Source organism: Macaca mulatta, chromosome 11, assembly GCF_049350105.2.
Source record: "Macaca mulatta isolate MMU2019108-1 chromosome 11, T2T-MMU8v2.0, whole genome shotgun sequence".
In the NCBI taxonomy this organism is placed as follows: domain Eukaryota; kingdom Metazoa; phylum Chordata; class Mammalia; order Primates; family Cercopithecidae; genus Macaca; species Macaca mulatta.
The window spans coordinates 103,357,771-103,373,541 of NC_133416.1; the positions used below are offsets into that span (position 1 = coordinate 103,357,771).

A 15,771-nucleotide genomic window follows, 5' to 3' on the forward strand; every position below is an offset into this window, starting at 1 on the left:
AACCTGAGGAGGAGGGATAGAGGTAAAGAAGCAGGGGAGGGATTTGCGGTGCACGCCGGGAAAGGAAGTTTCTTAACGTCAGCCGAGCGTTGGGGGATGAGTGAAGGAACTACAAGTTCCATGGTGCCGCGCGGAAGCGGGCGCTTGGCTACCTGGGAGCGTGTGTGTTAGGGGTGTTGAGGGGGACCGAGAGTGCTGCTGGAGCTGGGGAAGAAGAGCAGGGGAGTCCGGACAGTTAGAAGAAGGGTGGCCTGAGGGAAATGATGAGAAGTGGAGGGGGAGATAAAACAGAACACTACCATTTTGGCTCCGTTCAACCTCCGTGGAAGTTGTGGTGGCAAACATAAGAAAATCAGGTCATCGGTGGGTGCATGCAGCGAGGGCCGGGCGGAGCAAAAACGTAGAAAAGGCCTATCAGAAGACAGTCTTTTGTGCAGTTCCTCGTTAGTATAGTGGTGAGTATCCCCGCCTGTCACGCGGGAGACCGGGGTTCGATTCCCCGACGGGGAGGCATAAGAGTTGCTTTTGTTTTAGCAATTCAAGGTTTAAACATGTTTCAAGCAATTCAAGGTTTAAACGGTTGTTTTGTCAGTTTGAATGTTTATTATGTACATCCCTAGACCCTGCAGCTCTCAAACGGAGAAAGCCAACATTCCCATCTTAGAAACTAATGAATTTCTATAAAAGTTATACACTGGCCGCAGTGGGAGTGCAGAGCTGGGACGTCTAGCTCAGCTCTGGGGCCCTTGTGGCAGGTGAAGGAGGATTGAAGGATGCCTTGCCTTTAGGGTGGGGCCTCAAAATTAAAACTGGAAAAATTGGAAGAGGCTAGGTTTCGAAGGACCTTAAACAGGTGGCCTTTTAATCCTGGATGCATTAGTGGGGGACCCATTGAAGAGTTTTCAGCAGGGGACTGATAACGCATGGTTAGACTCATGTCGTAAAATGTGGTATCAAAACCATTAGCAGGAGATTTAGGAAACTATTAAAATGGCTCAATCAGAAGATGCTGGGAGCCTGACATAGGTAAGTAGTAAGTTAGGATAGAGAGGAAGGAATGAATGGTAGGAATACTTAGGTAAGTGGATTCACAGATTGAGAGGAGACTAAGGGGGCCCAGTCTTTCGGCTTCAGTGGCTGGCTAGTCATTAACCAGAGGTAGTAGTCTATAGGAAGAGGACAGTATGTTAGGCTGTACTTCCATTGCTATAAATACCTGAGACTGGGCAATTTATAAGAAAAGAGGTTTAATTGGCTTACAGTTATGCAGGCTGTACAAGAAGCATAGCTCCAGTATTTTTCTGGGTAGGTCTCAGGAAGCTTACAATCATGGCAGAAGGTAAAGAAGGAGCAGGCCTCTACATGGCCAGAGCAGGAGCAAGAGATTGGGGGTCCAGTGCCACGCTCTTAAACAATCAGATCCTACAAGACACTGTGGCAAGGACAGCACCAGGCCATGAGGGATCTGCCCCTGTGACCCAAACACCTCCCACCAGGCCCCACCTCCAACACTGGAGATTATAATTCAACATGAGATTTGGTAGGGACATATATTCAAACTAAATCAGACAGATTTAAGGGGAAGACGCTAAATTCAACGTTGGACAGATGAAATTTGAGAACCTATGAGAGTTGAAGCGGAGATGTCCATGAGTCACTTGGATATTTAAGTCCATAGCTCTGGGGAAGTGTCAGGTAGACATGACCACGTCACAAAACGTGGTGGATCAAATTATGACAGTGGGTAAGCTCAACCCAAGAAGAGTGTGTAAAGATAAGGGTAATGAAAACAGGTTGGAAGGTGAGAGAACACCAGAATTTTTTTTTTTTAAAGGGCTAGAGGAAGAGAAACTTATGAAATAAACCAGGAAGAGCCAGCCATCAATACCAGATGCAGTCCAGAGGACCACCGAAGTGAGAAGTGAAAATTCTCTAGATTTGGCAGTGGGGTGAGAGTGGGCAAGGTGGTGGTTTTGTTGACTGTTGTGATTTGGTTGAAGATGGAAGCCAGAGAGTAGTGGATTGAGCAATGAAGAGAAGAGGGAGGTGGAGCATAAACCACTGTCAAGTTGCTTGGCCAATGTGAGAAGGGAAGATAAAGGGGCAGCTAGAGAGGAATGCAGCATTGAAAAAGCTTTTTTTTTTTTTTGAGACAGTCTCACCCTGTCGCCCAGGCTGAAGTGCAGTGGCGCAATCTCGGCTCACTGCAAGCTCTACCTCCCAAGTTCACACCATTCTCCTGCCTCAGCCTCTCGAGTAGCTAGGACTACAGGTGCCTGCCACCATGCCTGGCTAATTTTTTTGTATTTTTAGTACAGACGGGGTTTCACTGTGTTAGCCGGGATGGTCTCGATCTCCTCACCTGTGATCTGCCCACCTGGGCCTCCCAAAGTGCTGGGATTACAGGCGTGAGCCACCGCGCCCGGCCAAGAAAGTATTTTTTAAATTTTTGCTTTTTAGGGCAAGAGAAATTTTAACATGTTTAGATATAGAGGTGAAAGAGCTTCTGGAGAAGAGGAAAGTTTCTGCAGAAGGATCGACTCAGAGGCAAAAAGGTAGAGAAGAAGACGAAAGTAAAAATTTCAGAGGTGTGAGGGATAGTTGCTGGATTGAGGATGCTGGTATGGCTCAATTCTCTATCAAAACTGATGAAATTTGGCTCCAGCAACAACAACAACAACAACAAAATAAACGGCAGTATTTCTGGATATCCTTGTATTGGCCTCTGCAAGCTAAAGCAAAACAAAATAAAACAAAAACATCCCAAACTATGAATTCTAATACCTTACACCTGCATAGGTCCTAATTCACAGGATGTAAGAATTTGTGATCAACATTTGCATTTTGGGTTTTTTGGGCAAGATTTTGTCCTGTTGCCCAGGCTGGATACAGTGGCGTGATCACAGCTAACTGCACATTCAACCTCCTGGACTCAAGCAATTCTCGTGCCTCAGCCTCCCAAGTAGGTGGGACTACAGGCACCTGCCACCACGCCTGGCTAGTTTTATATTTTTTGTAGAGACGGGGTTTTGCCACGTTGCCCAGGCTGGTCTCAAATTTCTGGGCTCAAGGGATCCACCTGCCTTGGCCTCCCAAAGTGCTGGGATTACAGGTGTAAGCCACCACGCAGAGCCACAAACATTTTTTGAGGTCACCAAATCTAGGGTGACAAATACAATAGATGCCATAGAATTCATTTATTCAAATAATACACAATCAAATCATCTTCTTTATCTAGTATGGAGAAAGGGTAGTTTGTTTTAATAAGAACATCATTATCATCTTCTATCATTGATTACCAGGAACCCACAGAGTTTATGCCACTTGTGTTTAAATGAGAATATCCACAGACAACCACAAATAAATTCCTCCATTAATATATTCATCAAATAATAAATACATAGTAGGAATTGTTTTGTGAGATGCCACTCACCCCAAATATAGAATGTACAAAATTCGCAGTTTACAAGCAATTGGAGTATTATTGATCTCCAATGGGAAATTGAGAATGCTTCAAAAAATGAAGCTTTCCACTGCATCTATAAAAGAAGGGTAAGGCTGGGCACAGTGACCCACACCTGTAATCCCAGCACTTTGGGAAGCTGAGGCAAGCAGATCGCTTGAGCCCAGGAGTTCAAGTTCAGCCTGGGCAATGTGGTGAATCCCTGTCTCTACAAATAATAGTAATAACAATAATAAAAGAAGAGTAATATCAGGGTCTAGTTACCAAAGGAGACTTAAAGATGAAAAGATAATCTATATAAAATATTATGAAAAGAAATAATACCTATATTTATAGAGCCATATGAACAGGAAGAATTCCAGCCCTGTTGTTCACCTGGAAATGTTACTTAATCCCTCAATCCCCTCAGGATAATTGAGGAACCTGTGGCCCATGGAGTTGTTGGAAAGATGAAATGAGATAAAGTATGGGAACTGCTTGGCATTGTGATTGGCACAGATTGGGCATTTGTTACATGTTAGCTAATATGATTATTGCAGTTGGCTTTTATTTTGTCTATTTTAACCACTTTAATGTTACTTTTCCTTGTTGTGTTAGCAAGAGCTTTTAAGACAGCCTGGGAAATGAGAAGCAACCATGGTTTGTACAGCAAAACAAGTCACACCAAATTAGGCCTCTAAAAAGGAATGGCAACATTAGCAAAGATCATATGTTTTGAAATGCATTTACGGGGAATTTCAATTGTTGCACAAATGCTTCCCTTAAAAGGGCAAAAAGACTTTACATTGTTTTCTCCCCTTCCTTTACATATACCTTTCCTTTCTTGAAATAGTCAGTGTAATTTGCAGATATTTATTAAATGCATTCTACTACATTGTGCTACCTAGAAAATAATTGGGGAAGGCTCTGTCTTACCTCTTGGATAATTTATACTCTAGTACCCAGCTATACTAATGACCTAAGACAACATGGTGTTAAGAGGAGACTAAGGCCCAAGGAAAACTATACATGAAATTCTAGAGGGACAAGTTCTATCCCTTTGGGGAAGGTCAAGAATAACGTCATGATTGACATAGCATTTGAGATGGGATTTGAAGGATGAGCAGAATATTAATAGGAAAAATGGTAGGATTGAGTATGGGGAGTGGGAGGTGGGCAGATTTTCAGATGGACTTAGCAGGAATCAAGGCATGGGGCCAGAAGTAGAGATGTGTTTGGAAGAGAACAATTCTGAAGGTACAAAATCCTACAGGTTAATGCAGTGCCCTCACACACTTCTCAGTAATCTGTCTTTCTTCTTTCCTCTCCAGGTTATACATCTGGCGTGACAAAGATCATTAGTTGTCTTCTAATACCTATATATCTTTTCATCCTTAGTAGTAAAACCTTCCATGTTTAGCTGGACACATGGCCACATGGAAGTAGATCTTTCCCTTCTTTGCAATTAGACCATGTCATTAAGTTCTGCCCAATGGGATGTAAGTGGAATTGTCAGTTACAACTCCTGAGAAGTGTCCTTAACAGTAACTTTATTTTTCTTTTTAGCCTTTTCTCTATTCTTTTCCTGGAAGGTAGATAAGATACATTGATGGCTAGAGCTCTAACTACCATGTTGTATCATGAGGTTGGAGCTGTGTGCTGAGAGTGGTGGAGGAGCAAAGTAGAAGGAGCCATGAGCTGGAAATAGCCAGGTCTCTGGGGATCATGGAACCCCCATGTGAACTGCTCTGAATTTCTTATCTTTGAGAAAGAAAGAAATATCTACTTTGTTTAAGACAGTGTTATCTTGGGTTTTCTGTCCTCTACAGGGAACTCAATCTTTCCCAAGACTCCTGGTCTCAGTTGGGTGAGTTTATCAGTTTTGCCCCAGATACTTGCCCTTATCTGTTGGTTTTCCACCACATTATCGTGGACAGATCTTTCTTCCTTCTTGCTTGTGTTATCTGCTAGAGCATTCTTTCTAACGTAATCATCTCACTCCCCTGCTGAAAATCCTTCAAGGTCTTACTAACATTGCCGGTTGATATTATCTACCTTTTTGATTTAAGGCCCATTTTCAAATACTAGAATTTTTGGCGTAAAATCCAAGGGATTAAAAGATGAATGTGGGCTTTTGTTTTTTCAAGAAAGCTTTGGCAAACTTTTTTAAATAACCAGTTATTCACAGTATATTATAATACTATTATATTTGTATGCTTTTATGATTTTTTAAATCTGAAATTACATTAAAATGAAAGATGAGTCTCATTTCTTGTGTAAGTTCACTTTTTTGTTGTTATTTTGGCATTTGTTGTTTGTAAGAGTTGAGAATCCTAATTTTCTGAAAAATGACATGGAAGACTGCAGCACTACTTCTGGACTCCACACTTGGGTGCTCTTCGAGACCATGTTGCCATTTAAACAGAATGGCTTTCTCCCTTTGCTCTGCCTGCTTATGTGGTCTAGCTAGCTCCTGATTAAACTCTGCCTCTTGCCTCCTTTTTGCAGAATTGTGTATCCTCTGCACGCATCAAAACATCACACTATACCCCATAAATACGTACACTTTTTATGTCAATTAAAAAAAAAACAAAAAAAGAAATGTGTATCCCCCTTTACACTAAGTTAAATCATTCAGTTTATTATCTCCAAAGTAGTATAAACCCCCAGTTTTAAATCAAACATTTCTTTTTGTTTTTCTTTTTTTTTTTTCTTTGGTTTTTTTTTTTTGTTTTTTTTTTGTTTTTTTTTTGTTTTGACCAGGTCTTGCTCTGTCACCCAGGCTGAAGTGCAGTGGCATGATCTCAGATCATCGCCACCTCTGTCTCCTGGGCGTGCAAGTGATCCTCCACCTGAGCCTCCTGAGTAGCTGGGACCACAGGCACAAGCCACCACACCCAGCTAATTTTTGCATGTATATATATATATACACACAATTTTTTTTTTTTTTTTGTAGAGACAGGGTTTTGCCATGTTGCCCAGGCTGGTCTCGAGCTCCTGAGCTCAAGAAGTGTGCCCATCTCAGCCTGGTGTGGCAGGCCAGGTCTCATTAATGCAGGCCTCCATAACAACTGTTTCAGTGCTGACCAAGTGGTTAAGTTCGACATTAAAAGCCGGTGCCCCATACAAAGGCTGGGATGTAACAAAAGCCCACCAAGAGTTGTGCCCAGGCCTTTCCTGAACCTTAAAGCATGGTTAAACAAGTTCATTGGGAGTCTGAAGGAACTCCCCAAACCTCCCTGATTTAGCAGGAGACAAGATCAGGGTAATCACCCCAGCATCTGCACACATTCAGATTAAGTAAATTTACTGACGCTCCACAGAAAGGTCTTCAAGACTCAGACCTTAGTCACAGATGAAAAGAAGTTAATCATTTATGTCTTTTGATGAATGCACACTTCCATGTAGACGTATAGCTTAGAAGGTATATAAGCTCTGGAAAACTTTGTCATTTTGAGTTGGTCTGGTGATAATCTCCAGGCCTTCTCCTTAGGAAAAAAATAAAAGTCACTATTCCTGTAACCGGTTACAGGACTGTACCTTCACGTCAGCCTACCTCACAACTCCACGTCTTTCCTTATGTGTTATTTCTCCAGAAATATGTTGCTCCTCTTTGCTTTCTCCACATTTTGCCTGGAAAATTCCCTGACTGGCAACCTGCAGTAGTTGGCAAAGTGAGAACATGTCGGGTAGACCCGGGAGGTGAATTGAAGGGGAAGGCATGTGAGGACTTGAAAGAACCTCACATGCCTTGGGAAGGAGCTTGGAACTTACCTTTAAGGCTGCAGGAAGTCGACAACTCTTAACCAGAATATGCATGGTCGGTACTTGTCTTTTAGAAAGATTGCTCTGTGGCAGCATGGGAGACAGATTAGAGGAGGTGTACACAGGAGGAGAGAAAATAAACTCCCAAGCCCATGCATCCTCTTGCCCTCTTCCTTTGTTGCTTTAAAAGGCAAACATGTAGGTCTTTTCCATTGAGAAAGTTGTATTGGTAATTATTATAGGAAAACAGACTGGAGAGCGAACAAAAGTAGGAGCTGGGAGAGCAATTCTCAGGTGAGAGATGATGGTGGCTTGGACACAGGAGTCAGCAGTAGCATTAGTAAGAAATGATCAAATTCAGCATAAATTTTGAAGGCAGACCTACTAGGATTTCTTGGCAGTTTAGATATGGAGTATGAGGGAAAGCGCAGAGTCAAGGATAATGCCAAGACTTTTGACCTGATAAACCAGGAAAATGTAGTAGGATTAGCTGAGAAGGAGAGATCGTGGGAGAAGCAGACTGGAGTGGGGGAGGGTAAATTCAGGAGTCCAGTCATTTTTTTTTCCCTAATTTTATTTACTTATTTATTTAGAGACAGCGGTCTTGCTATGTTACCCAAGCTGGTCATGAGGTCCTGGCTTCAAACCATCCTCCTGCCTCAGCCTCCCAAAGTGGTGGGATTACAGGTGTGAGCCACTGTGCCCAACTGTCAATCTTTCACATATTCAATCTGAAGTGTCTGTGACTCGAGGGGAGTTGCCGAGTAGGCAGTTGGACATATGAGTCCAGAAGAAAAGCTGGAACTGGGTTGGAGATACACATTTGGGAGTTCAGCATGTGGATGGCACAGGGAGAAAAAGAGACACTAGCCATGTGTCTCTTTTTGGAGACTGGAGACTGGAAAGGAATGGCCTCGATGAAGAAGGAAAACCAAGGAAGTCCGTGTCTTGGATGACAAGTGATATCTGGAAAAATAAAGGAGCGGTGTGGTCAGGAAGCCTGATGAAATTCTGACTATGGATGACTCACTGTTTTGTGTAGAAAGGGGGAAGAGAATTTATTCTAAAAATTTGTTCATAACTTCATAAAATACTTCTGGAGGGATGCTCAAGAAACTCATGGTATTGTTTGCCTGTGTGGACAGAGAAGGAAGGCCAAGGATCTGAGGTGAGAGGTAGATATTTCAACTGAATAATCTTGTAAGCCTTTTGAATTTTAATGTGAATATATTTCTCAGTCAAAAGGTTATTTATTGATATGAAAAAAATAAAGGTCACTGGAGTCCCCAACCACAAACAAAAGCAGCCTTTGCTGACTTCCTGTGGACTACATAGTGTCTACCACTGGCCCCGTGGGGCTCTGCAGCTTCCACTTGAGTGGCTGGACACACCCTGCGTCAGCCATGCTGAATCAAGGTGTTTAAGCTCTCTGCACTCTCTTGCCCTTCCTTGAGCCTGCATGCCCTTCCCGCTCCCACTCTTCCCACAACCTTGGCAGGGTTCTCCTCCTCCCCTTCAGGACTCTGCCCCCCACCCTCCAGTCTGGGCTAGAGTCTAGTAGAATCTCCATCGCCAAGAGAAAAAGGTACATATGACACCCTTCTCTTCCTCCCTTCGGTGTGTAAACAAATAGAAGGAATTATTTCAGCCACCTTTTTAATGTTCACCTTACAACATAGTTGAGGCAATCCTGACCAGTTTCTCCATCCTCTGTGAAATTTCTCCTTCCTTGTGCAGCCATGCACGCGAATTCTATATTTATTGTCACATCTCCAGTCTGTTGTGCTTGTCAAGAAAAGGTTTGGGACAGGGCGTGGCAGCTCATACCTGTAATCCCAGCACTTTGGGAGGCCAAGGTGGGCAGATCACCAGGTCAGGAGATTGAAACCATGTTGGCCAATATGGTGAAAACCCATCGCTACTAAAAATATAAAAATTAGCCAGCCTTGGTGGCATGCACCTGTAGTTCCAGCTATTTGGGAGGCTAAGGCAGGAGAATCGCCTGAACCTAGGAGGCAGAGATTGTAGTGAGCCGAAATCGCACCACTGCACTACAGCCTGGTAACAGAGCAAGACTCCATCTCAAAAACAAAACAAAACAAAACAAGGTTTGGGCAGTTGGAAAAGCCAAAATGAAAGAAGCACGAGAAAAAGTTCTGCAAATTTTGTAAAATAGCGTAAGTGGTCTCCTCCCAGATCCCTTTCTGGCACCCCACCCCACCCCATGGTTGACCACAGACAGTCTGGAAAGCCTCCCCAGCCACCCATGTCTCCTCCCACACAGTTCTGTCTTTTATTTCTCTGTTTGTGTCCTTGGGAGGGACTGGCCTGAACCAAATAGGCTGTCAAGCTGTCCTGAGTTGGAGCCAGACAGTGCCCACCATAGCATGGCCTTCTCTCTTAGGCCTCATAAAGTGTGTTTGAAGAGCAGCAGCGTCTGCGCCTCCTAGAAGCCTCATCGGAAATGCAGATCTTGGCCCGAGGCAGTGGCTCACGCCTGTAATCCCAACACTATGGAAGGCCGTGGTGGGCGGCCTCACTTGAGGTCAGGAGTTCGAGACCAGCCTGACCAACAGAGTGAAACCCCATCTCTACTAAAAATACAAAAATTAGCTGGGCATCGTGGTGTGCATACCTGCAATCCCAGCTACTTGGAAGGCTGAGTCTGAGGCATGGCATGCAACTATAATCCCAGCTCCCTGGGAGGCTGACGCAGGAAAATTGCTTGAACCCAGGAGGTGGAGTTTGCAGTGAGCTGAGATCACACCACTGCACTACAGCCTGGACAACAGAGCAAGACTCCATCTCAAAAAAAAAAAAAATGCAAATCTCAGGCCTGCCCTGACCTACTAGATCAGAATCCACATTTTATCCAGATTCCCAGGTGATCTGTGTGCGTTTTAAATGAGCTCACTGCCTTAGAGGCTCAAGAAATACTTGGGGCATTGGAGAAAATTCAATTCAAGTGTTAATCAAACATGTCAGGACTCCTTCTCTTGGGGTCCACTGCCCTGGACCCCCAAATCAATAGTCTCTTAATACCCTAGTGTTATCCTCAACAAAGAAGTTACCACACTGCATCATTGTCAGTTTACTTGTCAGCCTTCCCTTCTAGATGGTGTGTCTTTAAGATCCTGACTGTATATTCTCCCTCTCAGCACATGACTGCTGTATGAATGAACAAATGTATAAATGAGCAAATGAGATTTCACAGGAGGTTCCAGGCATCCTTTTATTCAGTGTTTCACTGTGTTGACTTTGCGGCAAAGAAAAATCCACCTTCTGCACCTGCCCTTGTCATCTGATGCCACCAGGCAATATGTATGTTTGCGATACAGAATGCCCACCCCCCAACTAATGGTAAACACTTTCAAAAACATTGTTATTGAAGCATACTATGCATTCATAAAAATGCACATAAGTGTATAGCTCACTCAACTTTATAAACTGAGCATGCCAGTGCAATCAGCACGCAGATCAGAAACAGAACATTACCACCACCGCACTAGATGCCTCCCTTAAGTTCCCTTTCAGTCTCTATAAAATCCTGCTTCCTAGGGGTAACTGCTGCCTGACTTCCAATAGCATATTACCTTGACCTGTTTGGCTATTTATCTTTCCTTTGCATAAACAGACACATACAGTATATTCTGTCATGCCTGGCTCCTTGGCTCAACATTCCTTTTGCAAGATTTCTCCATAATGTTGTGTGTACATCTAGGTTGTGCATTCTCACTGCTGTACAGTGTTCTATGTGTGGATATACTATGATTTACTATTCCTTTCAACCATGGATAGACATGTGGGTGATTTCCAGTTCTGAGTTATTATTATGAATGGTGCTGCTCCATAGCAGTACATGTCTTTCGGTAAACAGATTGTAGCCAGGTTTTGACATGCAGCTTTGAAGTTTAGACAGTTGTACCCTGCCAGAAGATTTCCTTTAAGACCCCTGCACCAGTCCGGAAACATTCACTGCATTGCAGCAACCTGGTTCTGTAGTTGTTGACACAAATCCAACACCCTTCTCCCTACCCCAGCTTGAGTAGGAGTTAAAAGTAGATGAAGTAGGGAGGGAAGCTGTTTTCAAGTTACGAGAAAAAGTTCTTTACAACTGCTGGCCTTGGTCATACTTGATTTTCCTCTCATTCACTTCCATTTCTTTTCCAGGTAAGCCTGATTGCAAGCTTTGTTGGACCTGTTTCTTTCTGACTCAGAGATTCCAGCTCAGCTTCCATTTTTCCCACTAAGTAGGCAGTGACATTTCATCACAGCAGGTACTTATACCTTTTGTTCTGTTGACTTAAAGCACAAGCAGGTTTTGATAAGAGTTTGCAGGGTTTCATTTTCAAAAGTCCTATTTCTGTGTCATATTTGTTGGCTTTGAGCCCAGCTTCTCTTGCTCTGCCAACAGAGCAGGTTATCCCCATTTGCCCGTGGAAATAACATTTTCATGAGCAAAGGCCAACCCAAAATGCTTTCCTCCTAAATGTTCTTCTCATCTACAAATCCATGTTTGAGGAACTATTATTTTGTAATTTCTTACAAAAGGCTTCTTTTATTTGAAATTCAGAGTTGAGTAAACCCGTGGAAGAGACTCACATGGTTCACTCACCCTCTGCCCTCTCCGGCACATGTGTCTCAGGATTTCTTAAACCCAGCCGACCACTTCCGCATACCTCTGAGACCTGGCCTCCTCCTCCCTTCCAAGCCGCTTCCCCTTGGCTTCCAAAGTAGCCCCCTTCTCCTTTCTTCCTCACACACACCCTACACCCCGCTCAGTTCTATCCAACCAATGCACAGTCCTGGAAGGCCCTCCATACCTACTTCTCTCACTTCTGCTCACTGCCCCGTTCTCCATAGATATATTCCCAGTGTATTTTTCTCTCATTTGGTCATTAATTGTTCTTGACCATGAATGTCACATACCTATGTATGTATGTAGATGTATATATCATATATATATATGCAGTTAATCCTCATTATTCATGGATTTGGTGTTTACAAGTTTGCCTACTTGCCAAAATTTATTTGTTATCCCAAAATCAATATTTACAGAGCTTTTGTGGTCACTCTTGGACACACTCAGAGCTGTGAAAAATTTGAGTCTCCAGAGGCACACAGTCTCAACTGAGGTTAAACAAAGTGACCCTCTGCCTTCTTGCTTCTGCGCTTATACTGTAAACAAGTGTCCTTTTTGCAGTCTAGTGTCACTTGTTTATACATTTTTGTGCTTTTCGTTGGTGGTTTTGCAGTTTAAAATGTTCGCCAAGTGGGTGCTGAAGTGCTGTCTAGGGTTAAGCACAAGAAGGCAACGATGTGCTTTAGGGAGAAAGTATGTGTGTTAGATAAGCTGCATCAAGCATGAGTTACAGTGCTGTTGGCTGCGATTTCAATGTTAACGAATCAACTACATATTACAAAAGTGTCTTTAAACAGAAAAACATGTACAATGAGATTTTGTATTGATTGATTGACGAAAATGTGAACAGAGGCTCTCAGGAGCCCCCACTTACTGTATTTCCCCTGGGAGCAAAGGTTCAGCATTCACTAATGCAATGTTTATGGTAACTTTCTAGGATGTAGTTACTGCAAATCATGAGAATCGACTGTATATATTTCTTGTCCTTCTGGTTAGTTTGTATTTGTTTTTTTATACCTCTCTCACTCTGTTCCCAAAGAAGTGGAGGGGGCAGTTTCTTCCAGGTATACCTTACAATTCTGTTGTCTCTGTTGCGGCCCCCAGCTCAGTACAAACAACAGAGCGGTCCTCAGAAGATTCAAAAGTAATAAAAGACAGGAATGGAGAAAGGAAGGAACAAAAGAAGGAAAGATGGCAGAACAAAAAGGCACACCATGGAAGCTGAGGGTGCTGCTTATCTAAGCGGGCATGGCTTCCCGGAACTTCTCATCTCTCACTTCTTAAATGTTTTCCTCTTTATTTCATTGAATCATTGAACTAGAATAATACAATATCAGAAATCAAGTTATATTTTGTGATAGATTTGACTTTTTCTGCTGCTCTTTGCAAAGTCTAACAGAACAAACCTTCTAGGTTCTTTGATTTTTTTTTCAACCTTTTCTTCTCCCTCTCCTCATCCTCTACTCCTTGGTCTTCACTTGGAGAGGAACAATTCTAGAACTCCCAAACTCTAGGCCAAAAGGAAGTAGGCGCTCATGGCAGGCATAAACACACTTATGGTGAATTATCACACACCTTTTGTGGGTAGTAAACAGCAGGGACACGCACTTGTCCCTGGGAAGTTTGCAAACGTACTGGGAAAATGGGGACGATAAAATGAAACCACGAAAGATCAGTGTGGGAGACTGAATAATTAAAGGGAATCCAGGTGGACCAGTCACAAATGCTGCAGGAGCTCAATGGAGACATCAGTGGGCATCTTCCTGGAAGCAGTGAGGCTTGCATGGAAATAAAAAACAGGGGGTTCTAATTTTTGTTATTGTTCACCAATATCAGCAAAAAAGGTGGGCACACCCTCAACAAATGTTTGCAAATTCTTTACATGTGCTAATTAATCATATCTCAAGATGCAAAATACATTGAGGGCAAGGTTTACTCTTAACAATGGTCAATGTAAATCCTTACTTTAAATAAGCATCTTATAATTATGATTTGCATGGGGAGCACCTTTTGTCAGATCTTATTTGTCATCATTATTTTGTTTTGTTTTTTTAATGCACTCATCTTATCTTGGAGTAGGAGAATTCTTAGGTCTGCTAATCTTTCTTGTTGCTCACTGTTATTTTGCTATGGCAGCTCAAGCTAAGACAGAAATTGGTACCAGGATGGGTGCTGCTATAACCAATGTATAAAAATAGCAAAGACATGAAATCAACCTAGGTGCCTATCAATAATGGATTGGAAAAGAAAATGTGGTACATATACACAATAGAATACTACACGGTCATAAAAAATCTGTCCTTTGCAGCAACATGGATGCAGCTGGAGGCCATTATCTTAAGTGAATTAACACAGAAACAAAATTAAACACTGCATGTTTTCACTTATAAGTGGGAGGGAGATAAACGTGAGGTACACACGGGCATAAAGATAGAAACAATAGACACTGGGGACTCCAAAAGGGGAAAGGGAAGGAGGGAGGAAAAAGAGCTGAAAAACTACCTATTGGGTACTATGTTCATGTTCACCATTTGGGTGACAGTTCAGCAGAAGCCCAAACCTCAGCATTATGCAATATAGTCATGTAACAAATCTGTACATGTACCTCCTGAATCTCAAATTAAAATAATAATAATAATAAAGGTCAAAGTATTTCAGAGGGAGGAAGAATTTGCATGGTGAAATTTGCATGGTGAAATTGACATCCATATGGTGCATAAGGGATATCTTTGGATCTTCTGAATTACATTATATACTTTTTTAATTAAAATAAATTCTAAAAATGTGGAAGCAGTGATGATGCAGGGTGAGGGGTGAAGGCTAAAAGAGTTTTGAGATACATGCTAGAAAAAGCCAAGGTTGCTGTGAAAAAATTGCTAAAGATGATTCTGGTGAGGACTCAAAAAGAACTTCCGTCTTCTTTCTTTGAGGATGCATAAATAATCATGAACAGAATACTAGCAGAAATATAGGTGGCAAAGGCTATTCTGTGAGGCCTCAGATGGAAATGAGGAACATGTTATTGGACAATGGAGAAAATCCTTTTTATAAAGTGGCAAAGAACTTACTGAATTGCATGTTCTAGTGTTTTGTGTACAGAAGAACTTTCAAGCAATGAAATTGGATAGTTGGCTGAGGCCATTTCTAAGCAGAGTGTTGAAAGAGCAGCTTGGTTCCTCTTGGCTACTGATAGTAAAAATTAAGAAGAGAGAAATGAATTGAAGAAGAAATTGTTAATCAAAAAAGAACTGGCACTTAAAGATTTGGAAAATTCTTAGCCTGTCCTTATTCCAAAAAAAAAGAGAAACCATGTTCAGAAGAGTTAGGCCAGGCATGGTGGCTCATGCCTATAATCCCAGCACTTTGGGATGTCAAGGCAGGCAGATCACTTGAACTCAGGAGTTCAAGACCAGCCTGGGCAACATGGTGAGACCCCATCTCTATTTTTAAAAATAAAAGAAGAAAAGAAAAGAAGATATTATTAAGAGTGTGGCTGGTCACCCACCTGATAAGGAGAGTAGTGTGAGTATGAACCATGGACCTAATCAACCATCTCAACAGAAGCCAGAAATAGAGTTGGGATTATTCCAGGAGAAATAATGCTTTAGTCCCCGCAGTTGGGACTAAAAGGAAAAGAGAAAACAAGATGGAATGAAGTAAGGCTGTGAATATGCAATATCCTTCAGGAAAAGAGAGGAAGGATCCCAAAGGCAATTCAGACATCATCAGGGCTGCTACTGCCACCACAGGCCCAGAGTGCACAGGCCCCTGGGAACAAGGCTGCCTCCATCTTGGTTTCAAAGAGTGGGACTGCTACTCAGCAGTCATGTGGGTGTGGCACTCACAGAGAGCCATGGGGGTAGTGCTACACTGAGCTGAAGAAGCAGGGACACCCCACTGAAAGATGGGGGTAATACCTTCC

General features: G+C 42.6%; 1 long non-coding RNA gene and 1 other non-coding gene across 3 annotated transcripts; both read left to right on the forward strand.

Moving 5' to 3' along the window:
* Positions 1 to 160: 160 nt before the first annotated feature.
* On the forward strand, positions 161 to 15,048 carry LOC107000980 (uncharacterized). 2 transcript variants are annotated; one of them, XR_013401273.1, is made up of 4 exons: positions 161 to 455; positions 7,801 to 8,375; positions 11,378 to 11,484; positions 12,954 to 15,048. It is a non-coding gene; the product is annotated as an uncharacterized LOC107000980 (long non-coding RNA). The 2 variants fall into 2 exon arrangements; XR_001448158.3 differs by lacking the exon at positions 7,801 to 8,375 and having other exon boundaries at positions 165 to 455.
* TRNAD-GUC (transfer RNA aspartic acid (anticodon GUC)) lies at positions 439 to 510 on the forward strand. Its single transcript has one exon. It is a non-coding gene; the product is annotated as a tRNA-Asp (tRNA).
* Positions 15,049 to 15,771: the final 723 nt, after the last annotated feature.